The sequence below is a fragment of the Sciurus carolinensis genome, unplaced genomic scaffold (assembly GCF_902686445.1).
Source record: "Sciurus carolinensis unplaced genomic scaffold, mSciCar1.2, whole genome shotgun sequence".
Taxonomy (NCBI): Eukaryota; Metazoa; Chordata; class Mammalia; order Rodentia; family Sciuridae; genus Sciurus; species Sciurus carolinensis.
In genome coordinates this window covers 325600-344170 of record NW_025920201.1, presented here as the reverse complement: position 1 = coordinate 344170, position 18571 = coordinate 325600, and positions in this window count along the sequence as shown.

The following is an 18571-nucleotide window of genomic DNA, read 5'->3' as shown; positions in this document are numbered from 1 at the left end:
CATGGAATTTTGACTGGTCAAGGACATGTATATTGCTAATTCTGCTAGACCAGTTTTACCAATTTATACTCCCATAGGCAAGCAGTGTGGATGCTGCTCTCCTCACACCTTTGCCAAGCCAGACATTATCAGGCTGACATCAACCTTTTATAATCCAAGTGTAAGTTCTCTACTCACAGGTCAGTCTCCTCACCATCCTCAAGCTCCTCAGGTAAATCTGAAGTCTCCCCAGAGACAGTGGGATCCTACCTAGATCATGAAGGACACATAGGCTTTGTACAGAGAACAAGGAGTCCCACAAGGGAGATGAGGACGGGTAGTATGCTGGGACAGGAAAGCACAGGACATAGTTGGTGGCAGGCTAATTTGAGGAAAGGAAAATAATGACTTACAATGTGGGGACCTCACTTGGAAGGAGTTAGAGGGTCAGTGGACAGAGCACTAGATTGAGGGTTAGAATGTCCACTTCTAGTACTTGCCCAGTGGTCTTGAGAAAAAGTACTTTATATGGACTCCAGTTTCATCACTTGCAAAACCTAAGAGGTCAGTCCTGAAACCACTTTCTGTAGCTACAGAACTGTGTGTTCAAAGTAAATTTTAGTGTCAAGACTAATGTCAAACAAGCAAAACTACAGGGGTAGAGGGGGACAGGTAGGAGTTCCTCAGCCCCATATTCTAGACACTCCACTCTGACAAACGAGGGGTGCCAAGAAACTGTTGGGATTATGTGAAGTATGATTGGAAAGCAAAGCCTAGGTACCTGAGGTCCTCTTCAGTTCCCAAAACTATACCAACTCCATGTTAAACAACAAGCCTTTAGCCTTCATTCTATTCTGCTTGACTATAACTCATTCACTCAGTCAACACGCATTCCCAAGTACCTACTAAATTTAGGATATTGTTGCTGGAGTGTGGGAAACAGGTTAATGGTACAAAGACTCTTCCTTCTGAGGTTCAATTTCTATACAGAAGAGAAACAGAGAAATGAACCCAGAGATGTATGTGTCACAGTAATGAGGGTAGGAGGGAGAAATATAATGAGTGGGGAGAGACCACTCTACACACAAAAACACACCCAGTCCAGGCAGGGCTTCCACTTCGCCCTTTCAGATCCATATTCTCAGAGATCACTTGTCTCTTCTCTGAAATTCTGCAACACTTTGGATCATACGTAATTGCCTCCTTCCTTTAGCTATTTTAAAGTACAGGTCTTGTCTTGCTTGGACCATAAGCCTCTTGGGGGACCACGACTATCTGGGACAGCTATCCTAGGGTTGCATATCTGCTGGTTGCTGTAACACTGCCATTTTAGAATTGCAAATGCATACTTAAGACTTGCTTCATTTTCCCAACAGAATGGACTAGAATTTTTAAGTAGAAATAATTACATAAAAAGAGCAGAATCAAAGGAACAAACTCAACAAAACTGGATATGATAAAAAGTAACAACCTCCAGGTAGACACCAGACCTTTGTGATAGAAGCTAATTCTAAAACAACTAGCCAAAGCCAAAACAATGGGGGAAGGACCTAAAGATAAGTATGGGGGCAATTTTCCATCGAAGGACAGTGAACAGGCAAGGATGTGCAGAAGAAAGGGTAGAGTCCCTGACCCAGGAGTTCTCACTGTTACCTCCTCCCTGGATTAAGGGCTGGGCCTTCTGTCCCTCTCCATCACTTTTCAGCCTTTGCACACCCTCAGGCAGAGCAATGCTCTACTCTTGTCACTTTCAGGCTTAAAACTGTCACCAGCACCTTCACCATCAAAGGGCCCCTCACCCTCTTTTTATAGCAGAAAAATATGGATATTTAGGTTTCTCTTTTTAATGTCAGGTTTGACAATTCCTACATACCAGTTGTACTTTAATTAGCCACGACTAAGAAAGTACACAGACAAAAATCTGTGACACAAATGTTCACACCAGTACTATTCACAACGGCCAAGAGTTATAAATAGCCAAAATGACTGGACAGATGGATACATAACCAAAACATGTTATATCCACACAGTGAAGTACTACTTAGTCACTAAGAAGTAGACACACGCTACAACAAGAATTAACCTTAAAAATAACAGGTAAAGAAGAAGTCACACACAGTAGGTCACATGTCCTATGAGTCCATTCATATGGAATATCCAGAACAGGGAAATCCCAAGAGACTTTAGAGATTTATGGTTGCCAAAGGTGGTGAGTGAACAGCAGTGGGAAGCTTCAGTGGTACTGGCTGTCCTTCTGGGGTGATGAAAATACCCCAGAAGTAGAAGTGATGATGGCTGCACAACACTGAATACACTGTTACTGAATTAACTGTACATTTTAAAATGGTAAATTTTATATTATATGTATTTTGTCACATTAAAGAACACCACTTCAAGTTCAATACAATTTTAAACTGTATTGTAAACTTGCAACTACTCACCTTTAAAATATAACTTGGAAAACATGAGCTATGAACACAGGAAAACAAAACCACACACAAACAGGTGAGTACACACTCCCACACAAGGCTGGGTAGATGCGGACTCTCAGAACTCCACCACTCCAGTTACTAAGGACAGCAGTGATTTGTGTGCACTGCACTGTTTTACATACTCACATGTTACACTGAGAGAAAATTAGCCTTTACTTTACATGGGGTAATGAAAGTGCAGAGGGGTCACATAACCTGTCCAAGATAAAATTGGCAGAGCCTCAGAACCTCAGTTTGAAGGTTATCTCATTTCAGTCCATATGTCTTGGCTGCATCTCCACTGACCCACAAGGACAGGACAAACCATTTCCTCCACTGCCAACCCAGAAGAGCACCAGCACTCACACAGAACCATCTGGGGCTTCTGCATGTACAAAGCTTCCACCAGAGCCCCCCTCAAGCACTGTCCCAGGGTGTTCTCAGGCCAGCAGAGCCTTCAATCTGTTCCAGAGGCCCTGGGAAGGAAGGAAGAGAACTAGGGCCTCCGGGGTTCTATATAACCTGCCTCACTCCAGTCACTCTACCCACAGCAATCTTTCCTTAGCACAAGAACAAAGAACTGCTTTCATGCCCCCAGCAAAACCAAAGGTGCCCCTCATTCTGTTAGTTAACAACTGCAACTACAAACCTGCAAGCAGTAAAATCAGATCAGTGGAACCATTCTGATTGGCCACCATGGTGTTTCAAACACCAAAACACCTGAATGTGTTCTCCACGGTATCCTGTCCCCAAGGGGCTACAGAGTTCTTGTGACCAATGACTTCAGATCTGTAAACTGACTCATTCATTACTCTCAGGTATTGTTCTTCCTATCATCATCTGTCTCATAAAGAAAACCATGGCTGGAAAAGATACCAAGAGAAATAAAAGATGTTAACACAGACACCTCATTTGGATGACCCTCGTTTCTAAGGTTTAAAAAAATATTCCATATATAATTTCAAAGGTAAAAATAATCTTAAAATTAAAATAACTTCAAATCACAGCACAACTAAATTTGAAGAAGGTTCCATCTCAGTATTTGCTCATCTAAATAGGGAAGAGGGCTTTAGCAGTGCGGGGACCAGTCAGGCATATGGTCCCTGCTGTCAGCTCTGATTCCTGTGATTTCTCAGCAAAGGTCAGAGACATCTGTTTTAGGTTTACCTTCATATTTCAACTGCAAAATGAGACATTCAGTGTTGAGTCATTTCTGTTCAGCTGACACTACTACTAGAGTCAGAGAATAAACACTAAAAATAGAAAAGGAAGGTGATGCTGACTGAAAATATTATGCTTGACCTGACAAAACAAGGGGTGCTCTTGCTTTCCCAAAGCTTTGGCTCTCTGGATTAGCAGAAAGAGATCACTGGTTATCTTCATTTGTAAAAAGTCTGTAAAGGTGCCCTGCAAATCCACCTGGTACTTGCCACGCCATAAAATAAGATCTGAGTTAATATTCACAAACCTCAGCAACAAAATATAAGGGTCTTAATTTGGCATGTGGAGTGTTTTTAACCCCAAAAATTTACTTTAAATCAAAGGCCTGAAGAACAAATATTTACATTTAGTAGTAATCAAGAGCTGGGAGATAGCTCTGTTCGTAGTGTGCTTGCTTTGCAAGCACAAAGCCCTGGGTTCGATCCCTAGCACCACACCAAAAAAAAAAAAAAAAAGTAATCAAAATAGAACGATAAACAGTTAACGACTGTTTATAATTTATAAAATTATTGTAAAATGACAGATTAACTTAACACAAAAAAGGATTACAACATACCAAACTGCATATGAAACATTTTCCACAAATAACCATAGCCTTAGCTCAGTTACTGAACACTTTGTATAAATTAAAATTCTGACTTCTTAATCACACTTGAAAAGTATAAAGGATTCATGTTAAAGAAACTCAAGAGAGAAGACTTTTGTAAACAATCTTTTTTTCAATGAAAACACTCACGTATATAAACCAGATATACTGGTATTTCTTAAAATGAACACTTGCATAGAAGCAAGATTCACACAGAAACAAGTTACCTTCTCTCACTCTGAGTCTGTCTCTTTGCTGAGGCTCAGCTCCAGGTTTATTTTAATGTGCAAATACAGGTCATATAGGAAACAAAGAAAATCATTTTTATGTGTAAATGGGGACACATAAAATGCCATCAACTGGGATTTTACTTAGTGCTGGTTCAACCTGACTTTGATCTGCAATAACTATGTGGACAATTTCAACAATTTTCCATGTGTTTGGATCCAAACTGTGTACTTATAAATGACAGAGAGAAATGAAACAAGAAAATCTAGATTATTCTTATTAGCTAAAACTATTACACTTACATACATAATCTCTATCTTGAATCTTAGCATACATTATGGAGAACAAAACTGCAAATTATGTATCAAGTTTAGCTGTCTGGAATCTTGAGGGATCTGGAAATTATTATGCCCTTAAGCACTGCCCAAATAAGGGGGGGGCACTGAAAAATGAACAGAAATCTGTCAATATCTTTTTATCCTTTTGTTAGTCCTTAAATATAATTTATGTAATCAAATGCATCTGATCTGTGTTAACTCAAGTGATATACAACAAAGTCTTGAAAGCTGTTCAGTCATATGCTAGCATGGGAGCCTCAGAATCAGGCTTCAAGCAGCACCATATGCTCCAAAGCCTCTCCTGAATTTGTTTAACCCAAAGTGGTTTATTTTCAGTATGAGGTTGATTCCTCTATACTTTATGTTGGTCATATATTTCTGAAATTCTATGAACCAATTAAGTACTGTTTAAAAACTGCCAACAGATACATCCACTTGAGAGCTGAAAATGACAGATTAACACAAATAAGGATTACAACATACCAAATCATCTCATTTAGACCCTAAATTTTAGAGAATTACTATGAAAAACAACATGAAATGTCAAATGACTTGAAAGAAAACTAAAGTCAAGTACTGTAACTTAAAATTCAAAAGTTCTATTAAAAGGCATCAATTACAAAATAGAACAGTAAAAGAACAGTAAGAATAAAATTTGCCCCAATTACTAACTTGCAATCCTCTAATAGTATGTCCTATGATTAGAACAGTGTAGTTGCCAAACTGGGGTGTGCATCAAAAATCCAACTATTGGAGCCCACTTTAGAGCTTGTGACCCTTATCTACATTCCTAATGAGTTCCCAGATGCTACTGTTGGTCCAGGGACCACAGGTTCTCAGTGCATCCACCAAGTATGCCAGATGCCCTTCCAAGTTTCCCAACAAGCCTTAAGGATTACACGTCTGAGACGTTGTTGATATTCTTGAAGCATGCTTTGGGGATAAATGTGCATTACCTTATAGTAAGTCAGGAGCTTGTCAACATTTTTGTAAATTATTCAAAGTACCTTCTATCTCCTGACTTCTGGTCATTTCTCTGACATCAACACATAACCCAGTAAAGAGGAGAGGAGGTGAAAATGAAAGCAACCAACTCTGCTATGTTAGAGCAGCTCTGGCAAATATACAGAGATGAAGGCAATCTACACTAATGGCTAAAACTGAATTGGGGGTTATCTGTGTGAATTTTGATGATCCACTCTCTCTGTTCCACATAGAACAGCTGATAAAAACAGCAACCTCACCAAAGTCGACTCAATTGTCAAGGCAAGGAACTGACAGGAAAGCCCATTTGTTAATGACTGCTTGCTTGTCTCACCTAAATCTGACACAGTCTGAGGTGGTCAGTGGTTAGTCTAATGAAGGTTAACTTCACTTTGTTGATGACAAAATAAACTAAATGCAGTAATTACCTTTTCTAGGGATTTCTGTGTTGCAAGTGAAGGACTGCAACTTACATTTTCTAATGTTCCCAAGTCTTCTTTTTGTCATGACTCAATTTTAATGAAGAAATCATCTTTCATATATTCATTCTGTAAAAATCCAAGAGGAAAATGACAGTGATCTCTCACCAGTTTTTTGGGGCTTGGGCATATAGGAGCCTTTTCCAGAACAAGCACCATGTCATGCTTTCACACTACCAACAAATCTAACCTCAAGTGTCAAAGAATCATTAGCTACTGGTTTTTATAGACTTGTCAAGCAAACCAAATGCTAAGTGCTTTTAAATAATTTAAACACTCTTACTTGTCATGCAGCATAAAATGCTAATAAAGAAGCTGTGAGGTTTGGCCAGTAAATATGGCATTAAACGGAGATATCAAAAGCAAAATGAAATCAATAGGAAAATTATGAGACAAGACTGGAAAGAGCCCATTAACCCTGGGGACATGTGGTGGAGCATGGACTGGTGGACTCATGCAGCAATGGGTGGTTTTAGTTTAAAAACAAAAAACCAGAAAGGCTGAAAATAATTCAATGTGGAATAAATAAATATGAAGAGTATGAAATATAGAAGAGTTTTACTCAACTGAGTCATAATGGAGAGGCAGGCAATAAAACAAGAAAAATTTCAGAATATTAATTGTCAAAATATTCTGATCCAATATTTTACATCACAATGACTAACAGAACATTTCATAGCTTATGTCTTCAAAATACAGTTTGTACACAAGTGACACAAAAGGATACCTTAGATTATGAGGTACAAATAAAACATGGAGTCTAACTTTAAAATAATGCTAAGAAGAATAATATCACCAGAGGAAAACACTATAGAGTTAATTTAGCAAATGACAATAGCTGTTTCAGATGTCTGTTATCTCCCTCTCCTATCATATGGCAACATAAATAAAATACTGTTGAAAGTACAACAAACTTTCAACAGTGGATGAGCTTTCTTTATGATCTCAAAGTATTCATTTGCTCACCCTAGAGCCAGCACCATCAGCAAGGACCCAGTGTAGGCTGCCATTTGGAAGCAAACCTATGCACTTCACACGAGATGAACCCCATGTAGTCACTCCTATGCCATCACCTCCACCCTTCTCAAAACCTGGGCAAGGGAGTTCTCTCACTTCAACCTCAGGGCAGAGGGGTGACATGCTGCTGGGGACAAGGCTCAAATGTTCTACAGTAGGAGTAGGAGTTTCAGGCTCTCATGAAACACCAAGAAGCCCTTGGGAGTAATCATCCTCACAAATGTAGGAACTTTGCTGTGAGGAGAGATACATTAGATATATTTTCACCTGAATCACCAATTTTTCTGTAGTTATCATTCAAAGAAAATTATCAAATATTATCACTTTTGTGTTTGAAAAGGGTTCAAGACTGTTATCAACATTTTACTTCAATCCCAGTGTAACTGGGTAGAAAACTAATGTAAAGAGAAAAAATGATTGAGAAGGAAACAGCACCATTCTCCACCACTATAGATTCCCATAAGTAGCAAAGAACAAAGTTCCTCTGGTTTAATTATTCTAGTGACCAAGCCATAGCACAAAACCAGCCCCAATCTCTTTAAATTTGACTAAACTTCTTCCTTCCAATAAAGATAGCTTAAAGAAGTATTTTCCTTACATTATCAAAGTAAAGGCACAAAAATCTATCTCCAAGAACTCATAATTCAAAGTTAAAATTTTATTTGAGAAAATAAGGGTCATTGTAAACTGAAAATACAAACTGTGGATATGATGCTATCTTGCAGATTAACTTAAAACACACACAATCTTACTCAATTTGGAAGGGTTTAGGAAGCTGGAATCAAGCAAATTTCTCAAATGCTCCAAAAATGAGGGTCTAGGAACTACAGACTGCAAAGAGGACTGATACAACACTAGGGTTAGTCTAGTCATGCCACAATCATTAAGTCCTTTAAAATACACTTTGTAATAAAGTCATATACATAAATACTATGAAAATGTTTCAATCAAAAGGTAAATTTGGTCTTGAACAACAGAGTAACAACATTCATACAGAAACAACTAAATAACCATGTCCAAAAAAAGTGACCAATATGCTAAGAAGTTGTGGCATGCTACTAGGTTTTCCTCTTGTTCTCATTTTAAGAATAATTTCAGTAGAGACAGAACACATGCTTACTAAATCTGCATTAAGAAAACCTGTGAGTATTTTGAGTGACAACACCAAGACTCAGAACAATTTTAACAAACTGATTCAACCAGCTGAAACAAACAAACCCTAACAAAGACAAATGTCAAGTTTCATTTTAAGTTCAAACAGATAATTATGCAAATAAATAGGGGTCCAGACTTATCTTGACTGTGTTGTAACACAGTAAACATCAGGTACTAGCAAGACTCATACAGCTGTGTTCAAGTCTACGTTAAATAGTGCGAGACAGCTGCAGTTTTTAGTGACTCCATTCCTGGAGACAGCTGTCTGTGTTTTCTGACAGCTGTCACCTCTTAGGTTATCAGGTTTTTTTTTTTTTGTCCCACTTCCAGTTTGCTGCTTCTAATCTCCTGACAGCTCTAGGAAAACCAGATAAGAAGCAGGAACTATGTGCAAGTAACAGAAGGATCCAGAAACTTTAATGAGGTTTGCTACACATATCTTAATTTCACAAACAGCTTTTGCTTTTTTCATCTCTGGCTCTACTGCAGGTGACTGCAACTGCAGAACACAGGTCCTCTATAGGTGATATATTTCTATGGCACAAGCAAATCAAGGAAGACAATAAGCTCTCATGGTTAGATGTTGCTCTGTGTCTGGAATACTATTTTCAGTTCATAGAAACAACTAAGACATATCCAGCAATAAGACTAGTTAGTGAAGAAGTCTAGGGGTCCTGTTATTATAAGCCAAATAAATGTGCTGGGATGTTTAACCTTACGATCTTTGAAAATGGAACAAAATGTCTTGGCAGGTAGCAGGGTTGGTAGGAGAGCCACCATCAGAAAGTCTGAAAGGCTGCTACAGGCAAGACGGGCCAGATTTGATATTCACTTCCCAAGTGGGATAAAGTGTGAACAACGGGCAAGCATTAAGGGAGAGCAGATTCTGGCTTAAAGAAGACAAATGTTGAAAATGTCCAACAGTAAAGGAGTTACTTTTCTAGGTAGTGAGCTACTTAACCTGAAAAGCACTTAATGCTGGAGTCTCGTTTCTCTGGGATGGTGTAAAAAGAATCCACAAACAGGTTATACTTTACTCTTTTGGAGGACTGAATGCAGGGTGCTTACCACAGCACTACATCTCCAACCTCTCCGCAAATATTTTGAGACAGGGTCTGGCTTAGTTGCTTAGGGCTTCTCCAAAATGTTGAGGCGGGACTTGAACTTGCCATCCTCCTTTGGATTTCATTCTTCAAACTCTGCCAAAACAAAGCAGTATAACAGAAATTTGTTTGCAATTGATTATCTGTAACATACCACAATTCATTTTGCTACAAGACTGAAATAAAAAAATGAACACAACCAAGATATGAGTTTAGATTAACATATCAAAGTAAATTATGCCAATAAAATGATTCAGAATCACCCCCTAAACAGAACCTGGCAAAAATCCATAATGCTAAAATGATAAAAGAATACATATTACCCTTGAATGGTTTTAAAACATAGATCTCTAGATTTAAAGGATCTTTCACTTTAAATCCAATGATTCAGCTGTTAGGACTCTTGAATCTGAAAATAAAATTATGCCATTTATGCAAGGGAGTTTTGCAATTCCTACAACCCTAAGCAAGTTTTTTTAAACTGCAGGAAAAAAAGCTACCTCTCCTGAATCCCAATGATCATTTGTACTGAGTGTCCCTGTTGTTCCAGGACTCCAAAGATGCAGTTGCAGCAGTTCTTATAAGTAAAGAAAGAAGGAAAGAAAAAGAAAAAAAAAACCCTCATCATTGAAAATTACTGGTTAGGATGCCCTCATGAAATTTTTAGATGGTTTCATTCACCACATACATGCTGTGCATTTTGTTTTTATGATACTTCTCACAGAATACATATCTTGAATTTCATGAAAAAAATGTTTCCAGAAACTGTTTCTCTACTATCCAATTATTCAAGTTAATAAGATAAAAGTAAAGAATATCCATTCAAACTACTATTAAAAAAATTTTATTAAGGAATCTACCTTGAACTTTATAAATACAATAACTTTTTCCAGGGTAGATTCCATAAGGTTGATAGGTGTTTGATCCTGTCCAAGAATTTTGTTATTGGACACACTTTAGGATATGTTTATAGTCCATTTTACCTATAATGCAGTATTGAGGAATTATTTTAAAAGTATATTATTATATGTTACTATACATAAAAATACTGCATTTTCTCTAGGTTTTTACAGAGAGATCCCTTATTTCCACCCTTAACCATTTCTGCCATGAAGTCTGAAAACCAAAGTCATTTCTGGATATTAATTGTCTCATAATACTGAGTTCCAAGACAGCAAATTCCTTTTCCCCCTACTTGGTTCCCCTTAGTCTTTTATTTAAAAAGGAGGGAGAAAATACACACACACACACACACACATTGCTTCACAGGCAACTCAATTGTCATTTTACTGAAAATTCCCAATAGTTTTACTCATTCCAATTTCTCTTCAGCTGCCATCTCCTTCCTTTTATCTTAAAGTAATTGTTTCTTGTTTACATTAGTGATGATTTGTTTTAACCTAGACATTCTGTTGGCTTTCTTTTACACAATGTGAAGAGGGTATTAGTATGCACCAGAATGTCACATTTTGTCTTCATTTCAGCAGCACCTCCGCTCCCTCTCCATATTCCCCTTAAATATTTACCCTGAATGTTCACATAATCTTAATCTCCAACAAGAATCAAACACACCTCCTGTTATTCCCTCCCCCTCAACTAAGCATCACTCATCACTCTTTTCTTACTGACAATAACAAAAATGATGACAATCTCAAAGTTACAAGGGTCACTAGTTTCAATTCTCAAGAGTAAACTTGTTCTAAGTCCCTCCATAGCTAAAAATCCCTAATCATCTTAGTTGTCCCCTCAGGGTGCATACTAACTTGCTCCCTGTCTCAGTAAACAGGACATACACTGGGGGAGGAAAAGTCAGAAAGACAGAGGTTGGGACACATTTTCAGGGCTTGGAACACTACATTATGAATTAAATGAATTAATCAGGCAAAAAGGGGTTCTGAAAGGTTATTCCATGAGGTAAATGATGTAAGTACAGTTGTCCAGAGGTGGTTAAAAGCACTGAGGGTCAGGAGAATGAGGAAAACAAGTATTTTGAGAGTCTCTTCAAGTGTTATTAATAAAGGCCTGAATCAAGGGGACTGTAGAGAAGAAGGGATAGAAAGGAAAGTATTCCCTGAAGTTTCACATAACCAAAAGGAATCATAGTTGAGTAATTTCAACAAATACATACTAGTATGATGATCCCCATTTTTGTTTAGTAGCACATTCAAAGAAAATTCTTTACAAAATGAAAGTGATTAAGACATTCAGAGTGATGAGTTAAGAAACTTCAAGATTTGCATAGTAAAAAAATAAATGGGAAAAGGAACTGACAGGTTTTGATTTTCCAAAAGCAAAATTCAATTTTCAGAGCAATTTGAAAATTTACAAACTTCTCTGAAAATCCTTGTGATTTTTTTTTCCATTTCACTAATGACAACTTCATCTACTGCTTTAGTAATAAATGGAAGGGAATTAAGGCACCCCAAAAGTCATTTATGACCTTTTAGTTTTTATCAAAATTAGAGTTTTGTAGGACAAAAAATATATGCCAAAGTATTTTAGTTTACCAATACCTTTATATAGGAATGACCTATTCACTTCTGCTGACCAAAAACAATTTTAGAAAGTTGACTGGAAAAGTAGGAAGACATCATTTTCTCATTCAACATTACTGAGTACTTAAACTATGCTAGGCCATATTCTGTACTAGAAACAGGGAATGCTTAAATAAGAAATAGCCTTTACCTAAAGAAAAGTCTGTTAAAAAAATCCCTAGGAAAGACATATAAGAGAAGTAAACATCCAGAATGTCAATGTACACCTAATGAAAAATAATTAAACTTTGGGCACAATTCAACTTTCATTATCTCAGTGCATTTAAATTTTCATAGCAAAAGGAAAGATTTGCTAAAAGGCTAGTGTACAAATTCTCAGTGGTAAGTACTTTCTAAGAGCTAGTTTGGTACTACTTATATAATTGTTGAAGGATCAACTGAGTACTTAATTCACATTTTTGGAAGGACAAGGTAATTCCAATAGAAGAAAAAAAATGACTAGATATATGACATAAAAGCATTCCTACAACTCTCTATGTGGTTTGGGCCAAATCAATTTCCTCCTGTATTATATCCTCAATTTGTCTTAATATCTGCTATTACCTACATCAGATATTAAAATAACAAATGCAAGATATGCTGCTAAAAAATTGGAGGAAAAATTTTAAATAAACCGAAAGTTCAGTATTATAAATAAGCTTTCATTAGAAAACTTCACTCTACAGAAACAAGCAAAAATATCTTTTCACAGAATCCTTGTCACTGAAAGAAAACTGTAGGTTTTCATCAGTTCATTTAATAAGTGTTTTTTGAGCACCTACAAAGTGCTAGGGACTATTTAAAAATCTGGGTCTAGGAGAGTGAGGAAAATGGGCAAATTTGTGGAGCTTAATTGAATTAAGAATACATTTAGGGCTGGGGTGTGGCTCAATGGTAGGATGCTCGCCTAGCAGATGTGAGGCTCTGGGTACCACATAAAAATAAATAAATAAAAGTATGTTAAAAAAAGAATACATTTAGGAAAATAGGAATTCACTGAGGAGGTATTATTTGAGCAAAGACCTAAAAAGGTGAGTAACTGAACTGAGGGAAGCACACTTCAGGCAGAGGGAACAAAAGTAAACAGGTCCTCCACTCAGCTCACATGTGGATCATTGAAGAAACAGCAAGGAATCTTTAGAGGCTGGACTGGGCACAGAAAAAGTAGTATATGGGGTTACAGCAGGGAATAAAACAGTGTAAGGACTTGCAGGCTATTGTAAAGATTGATTTTTGTTCTGAAGAGACAGTGTGTCTTTGGATGGTTTTAAGCAGGGAAGTGACATGAGTGACTTTTTAATAGTTGGATAATTAACGCTAAAATTAAGGTGTTTGGAAACAGCTACTTTAAGTCAAAAAATTTTTTAAGAATTTAAAATGAACACATGAATTTGGGAAGAAAACAAATAAAACATAAACAATGTGTCATACTAAAAATCCCTAGCTGCCCATGAAAGGTCAGAAACCAGGTGTGACAGCTTAACATTTACTGCCAACCCAATTTTCTGCGATGTTAACAGACTCTGATAGTGAGAAAAACTAGTTTTCAACAAAATCACTTGGCCGCTGATGTACCCGAAAACCCCTCCGTTTGACATGGCATATGTTTAAAGCCTCACCTTCACCTCCTGAAGTAGGTTGGGGTCCTGAGAGCCAAGCCATCTGGGGAGTGAGACTCCTGAGCAGGGAGAAGGCTCTCCAGTGATGCAACTGAGCTGCCCAGCGGAGCATGGCTTCTCTGGTCTACTGGCTGCCTCAGGAACTTCAGGGCGCCAACCTCTGGGTGTCAGGGTTGCCTTCACCTGGCAATCGCATCTCCCGCGAGTGAAAAGCAGACTCCACCCTAGGCGATAAATTACCCTCACGCCACCACACTTCCCCGACGGCCTCCGCCCCCCTGCACCCCCCCACCCCCCCGCTGGAAGCTGCGGTTCCGCCCACTGGCGCTCCTGGGAATGGCCCCCAAGGAGACCCGAGTGCGCAAGGTCCCAGAGGAAATTCCCCGTCGCGCCTCCCACAGCCGCGCGCAGGGGGAGAGGACCGCCGTGTTGCCACCGCAACACCGGGAAAGTCTGGGGGCTGCGCCTGAGGTCCCTGAGAAGGACTGGAAGTGCTCACCTGAGAGATGGGGAGCGGCTGGTCGGGAGCTCAGTACGTCTCAGGCATAGCCGCCATTTCTCAAAGAATCTCCCACTGTCGCCATCCCAAACCCTTTTGGCGCCCACCAACACACTCACAAGTCCTTGGTCTCAACCATCTTCCAGGATCTTCCTCGCAGCTGCCAGCGTGTCCTCCTACTAAGACGCATGCGTGGTCACGCCTCCCCAGCCTCCCAGCCACCGCCGCGCCTGCGCGGTCCTTCTGCCGCAACCCGTTGCGTCCACACGCCAGCAGGGCGCTAACTCCGCCCAGTTGTACGCCCCACCCCAGGCGTGTGAACCTTTCACCGTAACTGCTGGGAGCGCTGGAGTGCCACTGACTTTTATTGCTCCTGCCCAATCTCCTAGCGCACATGCCTTTGGAATTTTAGACTGTTCAGCTAACGTGGGCGCTGGAGGCTTGTGTGCAGCGTAGGCTTTCTGGTGTTTAATTTGGTTCCCTGAAAGGTGTTTTGTGACTGTCAGTGCTGTACTCCTGTAAGAGGAGGACCTTCTAAATTAAGATGTAAATCCTGAACAGGAAGATGGCAGAATAAAGGTCACTTTCCTTGCTGCTCTGCAGGTTGAAGTCAAGAAAGGCAACTTCTACCCAAGGTAAGTGAACAAAAAAAAAAAAAAAAAAAAAAAAAAAAAGTAGGGGGGGGAACTTTAATGGAACAGATATATCCATTTTTAATTTTCCTTTAAAATAGTCTCTTAAAGAAATGAAAAATTGGGGAAAAGTGTTTTGTCACCTACGTATATTTTATTCAGTACTTAATATGTACTGGGTGTTCTAAGTGCTTTGAATGCTTTAAGCACATTTAATCCTCTAAGCCAACACATGAGGTGTAGGTACTACTATGTATTTCAAAAGTGAATATAGTGAGAGATAGAAAGGTGATTTGCTAACTCAAGTTTAGTCAGCTGGCCAGAACATAAACTCAGGCAATCTGGAACCACAGCCTGAGTTTTTAACCAGTCTACTGTACTGTCTCCTTAAATTGGCTAAAGCCTGGTGTAGCGGGTATTAAAGGAGGCAAACTTGTCTGATCTTGACTTTAGTAAGACTGAGGAGTCTCTTTTTAAGAATGTTTGCTAAAGTTTTTTGGTAGCTTCCCTTTATTACAGGTGTCCTCTTTCTATTTTGAGTTTTGTCATTATTTAGTGTTGCATTTTGCAAAATGTCTTTTCTAGTGTTTTGAGATAATAATGTTTGTTATCTTTTGTTAGTTTAATGTGTTCTGTGACTAGATTTTCTAATGTTGAGCTGTCTTGTATTTTCAGAATAAACATTAGCTAACAATGGTTTATATGTATTTTATTTCTCATTTGTCAGATGATTTTAGGATAGGTTTACTTAATAGTTCTGAAAATTAAGATTGTGAAGATGAGAGATCTTTATAAGCAGTACTGATTTAACCTCAGATGAAAAACTAAAGGCTAACAGCTTAGCTTATTAGTTTAAAATAAGAATGACTTCTGATAAGATATTTATTTTTCACTCAACAGAGATTTTTAAAAGCACTTATCTAAAAATAAGTCCAGAAACTGTGAATCTTAGTGTATAGACATTATGGCATTTTGGAATTTGTAATCTAATGTTAATTTGGGTGTATTTATGTATTGGAGGGTGGTTAAGGGAGGTAATTTGTGACTCCAAAAGAGTGGGAAGTTCTTATCTAATTAATAATTTAGTAAAGGTCATAATTTGATGCATGATTTATTTGGTGTTTTGAATAGAATTTTTTTTTAAGTTTTACTTTCTGTTTTTGGTTTTTATTCCTTAAAGCCTTCTTTGGTTGTTACATTAGAATGTTCTTGAGAAACCTATAATATTGTATTTCTCAACTTCTCTTTTCCTTGTCTATTCTCATTTGTGATTATAGTCATGGATCATTTAACAACAAGGATACATTTTGGTAAATACATAGTAAAGTGATTTGTTCATTGTGTGAACTTCATAGAATGTATTTACATAAACTAAGATAGATATGACATCACTAGGCAATATCATTTATGGGACCACCATGGTAAATGTGGTCTGTTACTAAAGGAAATGATATTACATTGGGACATGACCTTACTTAGGTTTTAAAATCAAACTTTCTGGAAACATTTTTGAAGATTAATATGTTGAAAACAATTATTTAGTAAAAAGAGATATTATACAAAGAAGTTTGTCTCTCAAGTAACCTAAGAGAAATCAGTGAATTTAGAATAATTTTTATTGCATTTAAAATGAAATAAGATAAATAACAAATTCTAAATTTGAGAAAAATACAGTAAATAATAATCAGGTATAATGTATAAAAATTAGAAAACAGCTGTTTATATTAGATGTAAAGTGATTACACTAATATAAAACTAATAATTTATAGAATTTTTGTAAGGCATATTAGTTTATCTCTTCGTAAAATATATGTTGACTTACCCATAGCCTTCCAATCACTTCTAAATTTCTTATGATTTACATAAGCACAAATTGGCTTCTATCCTTGCCACATATTCAGAAATGTGTTTGTTCTTAATTATACTGTGATATGTACTTGATGTATAATTTTTAATTGAGCATTTAATTTTTTCAATTTTTTTCTTTTTATATATGACAGCAGAATGTATTTTGACATATCATACATAGAGTATAACTTCCCATTCTTACAGTTAGTTATACATGATGTGGAGTTTACACCAATTGTGTATTCATATATGAACATATAGTTAAGTTATGTCTGATTCATTCTACTCTTTCCCATTTCAAATCCTCCTTCTTTCCCCTTATGCCCTCCTGTCCAATCTGATGAAACTACACACACACACACACACACACACACACACACTGCCTATTGTGAGTCAGCATCCACATGTCAGAGAGAACATTCAGCCTTGGTTTTTTGGATTGGCTTGTTTAACCTGGCATACTAGTCTCCAGTTCCATCCATTTGCCAACCAATACTGTCATTTTATTCTTCTTTATGTTTATGTTTCATCATGTATGTGTACCACATTTTCTTTGTTGGTTCATCTGTTGAGAGGCACCTAGGTTGGTTCCATGGCTTGGCTCTTTTGAATTGAACTGCTATACACATTGATGTGACCAAGTCACTATAGTAGACTGATTTTGAGTCTTTGGATATATGCCAAGGAGTGGGATGGCCGAGTCAAATGGTGGTTCCATTCTGAGTTATCTGAGGAATCTCCCTACTGTTTACCAGAGTGCTAGTACTGATTTGCAGACCCACCAGCAACATGTGAGTGCACCTTTTCTCCACATCCTTGTCAACTTTTATTGTTGCTTGTATTCTTGACAGTTGCCAGTCTGACTGGGGTAAGATGCAACCTCAGTGTAGTTCTTATTTGCATTTCTCTAATTACTTGTGATGTTGAACACGTTTTCATATATTTGTTGACATCATGCTTCTGCTTCTGTGAAATGCCTGTTTAGTTCCTTTGCCCATTTGTTGACTGGGTCATTTGGGGTTTTTGGTGTAGAGTTTTTTGAGTTCTTTATATACCTAGGGATTACTGCTCTATCTGAGGTGCAGGTGGCGGAGATTTTTTCCCCATTCTGTGGGATCTCTGCTCGTGTTCTTGATTATTTAGTCTGCTGTGAAGTTTTTCAGTTTGATACCGTCCCATTGATTCTTGATTTTACTTCTTGCACTTTAGAACGTGTTTTTTTTGTTTTGTTTTGTTTTGTTTTTTGGTGGTGGTGCTGGGGTTCAAATCCAGGGCTTTGTGCATGCTAGACAAGCACTCACTCTACCAGCTAGCTATGTCCCCAGCCCTACTTTAGGAATCTTGATGAGGAATTTGGTTCTTAGGCCTACATGATGGAGAGTTGGGCCTACTGTTTCTTCTAGTATGCGCAGGATCTCTGGTCTAATGCCTAGGTCCTTGATCTACATTGATTGGGTTTGGGGCAGGGTGAGAAATGGGGATTTACTTTCATTTTGTTGCAAATGGATTTCCAGTTTTCCCAGCATCTTTGGTGAGGATGCTCTCTTTTCTCCAGTGTATGTTTTTGGCATCTTTGTCTAGGATGAGAAGCTGTATTTATGTGGGTTCACCTCTGTGTCTTCTGTTCTATACCATTGATCTTCATGTCAATATTGGTGCCAATGCCATGCTGTTTTTGTTACTATAGCTCTGTAGTATAATTTAAGGTCTGGTTCACTTTTTTCCCTAAGAATTTCTTTGACTATTCTGGGCCTTTTGTTTTTTTTCAGATGGATTTCATGACTGCTTTTTCTATTTCTATGAAGAACATCAGAACCTTATAGGAATTGCATCAAATCTGTGTGGTGCTTTTGGTAGTGTGGCCATTTTGACAGTGTT